The sequence below is a fragment of the Periplaneta americana genome, chromosome 10 (assembly GCF_040183065.1).
Source record: "Periplaneta americana isolate PAMFEO1 chromosome 10, P.americana_PAMFEO1_priV1, whole genome shotgun sequence".
NCBI classification, from domain to species: Eukaryota; Metazoa; Arthropoda; class Insecta; order Blattodea; family Blattidae; genus Periplaneta; species Periplaneta americana.
The window spans coordinates 165,390,798-165,397,521 of NC_091126.1; the positions used below are offsets into that span (position 1 = coordinate 165,390,798).

A 6,724-nucleotide genomic window follows, 5' to 3' on the forward strand; every position below is an offset into this window, starting at 1 on the left:
TGGAAGAATCGATGCTGTCATGGCGACTGTGTAAGTGGTTATCTGTGCTACGCAAGCAAAATTTTGCGAAATTTCCGTACTGCCATCTCGTTCAAAGAAAGGAGAGCATAAACAACTTATTTCTTGAACCGGTACTAATAACTGGTCCGTTGACATGTTCGCTCATAAGCCATTAACATATTGTTTTTACGTTGTGCTCATTACAAACAATACAGAGAACTAAAGCAGAACACACCGCCATGACACAACAGTGCACGATGTCATTCGTCTGCTAATTCCCGCCCTATACAAGAACCAATCAGATTCACTGATGGAGACTGCCACCACCTCCACAAGTTGATGGCACCGGTGCGACACCGGTGGAACATCAATGACGTCATCGGTGGAATTCGGAACACCGTGATGCCATAGGATTGCTCACCGGTGACATTCGGAATACGCTCTTTGTTTCTGGCTTCGCTCTGGCAGCACCAGGGGAGGAAGTGACTTCACTAACGATTGCGTGCATGTCAATGAAAGCGAAATTTTTAAAAATTCGAGCCGCTAAATAGAGACTGTATAATAAAATATATATTTCACAACATAAAACGAGACAAGAGCCACAAATGTCTGGGGGTGCTGCAGCTCCGCAGCCCCTCTTCGAAAGCCGCCCCTGATTAATAGTGATCTGAATCGTGTCAAGAAGACCTGTTATTAACGATCAATTTTATTACAGTTGAACAACGGGCCTGTTAATGGGTTTATTATAATATTTTTGGTCCATTTTCCATTCTCAGGCTCTGAACGGCGATAGATGAGGAAAAATATTGATGACTCTTATACTGGGTTCTGGTTGTTTGTAGATCACACCATCACTCCAAGTCTGGAAGTTCCTAATCATCGGAATCAGACTCTGGTTCCAGATCATCGAAGCTCGGTTTACTACTGTCGACATTTCACGAGAAGATCCAAGCAATGAATGCCAGTTTTTCCCCCACTCTTATAACCTACCCCCAACACGGAACCTGCCGGCCATTGACTGGGCCTTGCTTGTCCCAGCCGGCCAATATCACCACTCCCATCCACCTGCCCCTTCAAGAACGCAGAGTTACTGGCTTAATCTTTCCTCTTACCTCGCAATGACCGCACTCCTCTCGCAGGGATTCTATCGTGAAATTTGGACAGTATCACCACCACCTCCACCTCCCAGCCCACCCATCTGCCTCATCATCTCTTCGAGGTCTTCAGATTGGCCTACATCCAGATCGTCCTCACTATCATTTTCATCCTTCCATTTGTTGAAGTCCACTTTCAGCCAATGATACTTCCTCTTATCTTTCATCAATTGTAGCCAGTATGGTCAAATTTCCTCCTTTTTCTTCAGCACCAGCTCAATTTTACGGTCACGTACACACTTTACAGATTTATCGGGGTCAATTTCTTTGAAAAGTGGTATTGTTACTTCGTGAGATTTTCTTCAGTTCCACCAATTCCATGTGAATAGACTTTATCGTTGTCTATTTTTATTTCGGGGTTCTTGCAGTCTTCGAGACAGATTGTGAGGAAAATTACATTGTGTCTTTGAGCCCACAAAACAGAGGGAGGCACGGCCTATTCTTTGCCCGACATCTTTGCGCAGTGTGATTCAAAACGATCTCAATAAGCTTAGCGCGTAATCGATCCTAATTTGTTTGATGTGTCAGCTATTTTACAAACAGCGAGCTCAGTTACGTATGTTCAAATGACGTATTCTAACACATAGACTAATATCTTGTATTTAACTGAAAACCATTATTACCATTCTTACCACGTGCTTATCTACTTAGTGTTACTTTATACCACGACTCATTTAGCTGAAGGCTGAATACAGGAAACAAGTTCCAGTGAATTGTGTTGTTATTGGCGAACATCTTTTTGTACATATGTGCATAACTTCTTCAGAAGGTACATAACAGTCCGAAACATGTTAACCAGGTACGATGGAATTTAGCACGAGAAAGACATTACATATTCCGAAGTGATATAGTGTTAAAAGATATGTAAACAAGATGTAACTTGTAGTATCAACATATTACTGCGCTTTATAATTTTGTCTATTACAAGTTTCAAAGAATTCTCTGTTTCAATACTAGAATAAATTATTACAACGAAGACAGCGAACAAGTTCAACGTATTCCTTAACAGACACCGCTTTTCTGTGTAATTACTTTTGCTGTCCGAAGAACATTGGTGATCAAGGTTATATTTAAAACGCCTATATCACTGATGCTCCTCCCATCATGGAAGAAAATTACTCTTTGTTCTATAATAGACAATCACCAAAATAACTGAGGCGGCATATTTTATAAGACTTGAGCTTTTAAGTGAAACAACAATGTCAACTTCTGACACATCACTTTCTTCACTAAGGTTGGGAATATTTATCGTGCCTCTCGCTGCTTTGTCTCCAAACTTTACCCAGCCTGTCTAATTAACTACAATTTTCCACTCATAAACAAATATTAACCTTGTGTGGATAAGCTTCAGGGCTTCTACCGCGTTGTCTTCGTGTTATTGGCTGACGTTTCGACCGCTGTGTTGTGGCCATCTTCAGAGCAGTTGTTGGATAAGGAAATAGTCTGCCAGCTCTTATATGTATAGTAGTCTCGATGAGGGAGTACTTGCTGTGATAGGTCGTAGGTTCTCCTTCTGGAATCTGATTGGTCCTACGTTGTCCAATCCGGTTGAGGTCTGTATGAATGGGAGTATTCATATTAAATTCTGGCCCTCATAAGGTCCGAAAGAGTGACCTTGATACCGTGCCCGATGTCCAGATGAAGGGGGGGGGGCGCCGCGTACATGTGGAAACCTGGTTTCTCGTTCCTAAGTATAGGTCGTAGGTTCTCCTTCTGCCATTTGCTTGGTCCTACGTGGTCCAATCCTGTTGGAGTCTGTGTGAGGGGGATTATATGCTACAGCCTTTCCTTCACACTTTTCCTCTTCTGTGATCTCAAACTCCGCGATATCATTTTCAAACTTCAAATTTTTTAGAAGTTCTTTTATTTTCTCCACAGACAAACCTTATCAAATTTGTTCTGTCCAGTGCCAATTGTTGGCATTTGCAGTGTCTTGACGTTCTTCAACAAATGAATCGAGAATCCCCTTCTCCTCATTTGTCTATTTCTATACAAGATAATTATTTACTCTAGAAAGCAATCTTTAAAACAGTGATATCCGGTTGGTCGTGCAGTTTAGACCACAGTGCAGCAAACAGAGATTCAAATAGCTGTATCTTGACACTCACTGAAGATTGGGCGCGTGTTTATATGAACCGTTAAATCAAAATAGCCCATATTTCCATTCCACAAAATATTTACTATTCCTTGTGAATCACTCCGTACTGGCCTGTAGGCCTATATACCACAGGAAATAGAGATATTTCTGGGTTCTATCACGGCTCTTAGCAGTTTCTTCATCGTCTTATTATTCTGGCTCAACTCGATCGTTTGACGATGAGCAACCGATTTGTCTCATTTGCCCTCCGCTGCTGTTCTTTATCGAGGAAATGTGGGCAGTACTCTCTATTTAGTATCAACGATGCCTTCATGCCCTTCCTGGATTCGTTTTTATGCCAGTAGTGTAGATCTATGACCTAGTTCCGCGAAACGAAACCGTAGAGTCCCTCTGTGGAGGTTATAATAAAGTATAGCTCTTCCATATGGGATTGCAGGATCCTCTTCTTTAATTGCGTATTACAGTTCATGCACTCTTGCTTCCATAGTAAAAACTGTTGCTACAATAAATACATTTGTACCTTACATATTGAAGCAACTATGATATTCCTTAGATCTCCCCTTGCTACAATCACAGTTATAGGCTTCATGTCACTTACATTATGAATACTCCAATTTTGAAGCATAAATTGAGAGGGGTACTTGCCATAAGTTTACGAACAGTCGTTTACTTTATTTTCTTCAAAAGTAGAAGGAAAACGAGAGACAGAAAAAGGAAAATGCCTACTATATTTCTCTATAATTTATTGCACATACTTGTACTTGTGTGAAGGGGTTACTTTAATTCACATTTTTTCATTGTTAGGCCTATATAAGTAGGCCTATTTATTTATATAATGTACACAACGGCTGCAACTGTATGTCACTAAAGTCTGTGTGATGTATCTTGTCTTACTGTGAAAAGAGAGAGAAAGTAGTTATGTCTTACTTCGTCTGTGTTGTTATGGTGATGGGGGAGTGGAGCGATGCCGGCCATCCATCCAGTGTCGGAAGGGACTAGTTGCTACATTCTCCAGCGCAAAATAAAATAACAAAATATCTCTCTTCGTACTGTGTAGTTCCGTCACTGAGCTTGTCTTTCAAGAAACTGAGTTCCCGTAGCCTGTACAATAACAAGGTCTTGAAAGGCATCCTGAAAATTTACAACCCTCCTATAATATCCACCCTCATTTGAAGGGACTTGGTTTTATTGCTACTGAGACAAGATAAACCTTACCTGGTATAATCTTTCTACACAATCGCCTTATTTAAAGATATTATCACACTCTACAATTTTAATAATGAATTGGGCAAGGGTAGACCTATATACCACACGAAATAGAGGCATTTCTGAGTTATATCACGGCTCTTAGCAGTTTTTTCATCGTCTTTTTATTCTGTCTCAACTCGATCGTTTGACGATGAGCAACCGATCTGTCTGATTTGCCCTCCGCTGCTGTTCTTTATCCAGGAAATGTGAGAAACATTGTCTCTACTGTGTATTTTAGTATCAACGATGCTTTCATGCATTTCCCGGATTCGTTTTGATGCCAGTAGTGCAGATCTATGATATTTGGACAGTATGTTGTGTTTGTTGGATGGCAGAATCTTTGTCACCATCAACACTCCAGCCCGTGGGACCCGCACCACTCTGTTGTATTAAATGTGATTGATTAGCATCATACGTTGTGTTTCTATAATTAAATAACTGCTGCAACTCCTTCTCTCGACTTTGCAGTAGTTTTACTTGTCGTGTTCACATCTCTGCTTCTTGAAATGTGACAGTGTGCGATGCTGATGCTTGTGAGAGTTTATCTTTGAGTTCTTGTACTTCTTGTTTCATCCGTAATCGAATAGAGGATGATAAACGAGCATAAGCTTGTGAAGTCTTCTGTTCCCTGCTATGGACAGTGATCTGTTCCATAATTTCTCTAAACAGCTTTTCGCACGCTTCATGTCCTATCAACCAAGGATCCCTATCTAAATAAACAAGCGCCATATTGACATGTGTTTGTAGTTCAAACACTTTAAGATCTTCACAACCTCTAAGGCAGGGATGCAAAACTGTGCTACAATTGAAGCAAACGTCATAACCCGGAACACGTAACTCACCCCTTCCCTTCAAGTCTCGCGTCATTGTACGGTAGGGGGAGAGGAGAAGAGAGAACAGTGTATATGCCAAACGTCACACAAACGTCATTGAAGGTCCGGCCTTGTGGATGGGGGAACAAACTCTTTCCCCATGTTTCCACTCCTCTCTTCCCCAGTTCTGCAACCGTGCTCTAAGGTAAAGAATCTAATCGTTGAGTTTGTAGTCTGTCTGAGGTTGAAATGAACGGGTCATTACACTAAAATAAATTCATAATGAATTTATAAGTAAATCTTCACAAAGCCTTAAATAGAAGGAAGGACTGAGTAATTTTACGAATGAGAGTAAATGCGCACAAATGTGCATAAGGTGAGTTAATTAGTCTGAGCAAAACTTATTAAGCGATGACCGTTTTTCAGCGCACTTTTCGATGTGGTGTCGTACACATGGGTTTTTGCACAATTCCCACACGCATTCTTGGTTCGACTCATGGAAACTCTTCGTGCTGCATACCTTGTGATGAAAACCATGGACTGCGTATCGTGTTAGGATGTGCCTCATGTCGTAGTTGGGTCGTATCCACTCTCTCGTACACATGGCCTCAGTTATGTAGAATTCGCTACGGATGTCTTTCCTCTTCTCCTGTAGTCCTTGGAGCGTAGTCTCATGTGCGCTGGTGCTCGGTAGTAGTAGCTGTCGTCTAATGTCTTCGATGAAGAAAGTCTCTCTCATTAGGGTATACGTCATTCTCGATGGTGCCGTTTTTCCAACTCCTAGCACTCTTTTCATGAAGTGTGCTTTCACTGTTTCTATTTGTGCCATGTTTCTGCTTGTAAGTTTTTCCCAAATTATGTTCATTCCATATGTTGCTATGGGGGTTATGATTGTCTTGAAAAGCGTCATTGCTATTTCTGTTGATAATTGCTGGAGGTGGCTGATGCTGTATATTGCTCAGTAATTTTATGAAGAACAGTACCATCAAAACTATTCCTTTAAGAAGAATTAAGAATTAGCCACGAAATCCCGTGAATGGCAAGGGCCTCCTAACTATGCAGGTTGGCTTGTCAAGCTGTTCCCAGTTAGCCACTCCGGGAATGATGGTCACTTTTGCAATATAATAGTTTTAAGGTATCTGGGTTAGTATTGAAGGGTCTACTGTTCACTAGTCACTGTTTGGGTTGGGAGTCACTTTGTAATGAGGTTCCATTGTTGTAGGTATTTCGCTGTTCTTGACCAGAGTTGGCCGAATCTTGATCTAAGTTCTCCCGCCTACCTTGTCTTCTGTCTTCCAGCGTTTCTTTTGCCAATCCTTGGGTCCCATGTCGTAAGGATGTGTCCACCGGTTCGCGTTGAGTCGCATCACGTGTCCTGCCCATTTCTCCTTCAGCTTGTCGACCGTATCTGC

At 41.4% G+C, this 6,724-nt stretch overlaps 1 pseudogene; it reads right to left on the minus strand.

The window, feature by feature from the left end:
• Nucleotides 1-714: 714 nt before the first annotated feature.
• Nucleotides 715-1,608, minus strand: LOC138707761 (co-chaperone protein daf-41-like; annotated as a pseudogene).
• Nucleotides 1,609-6,724: the final 5,116 nt, after the last annotated feature.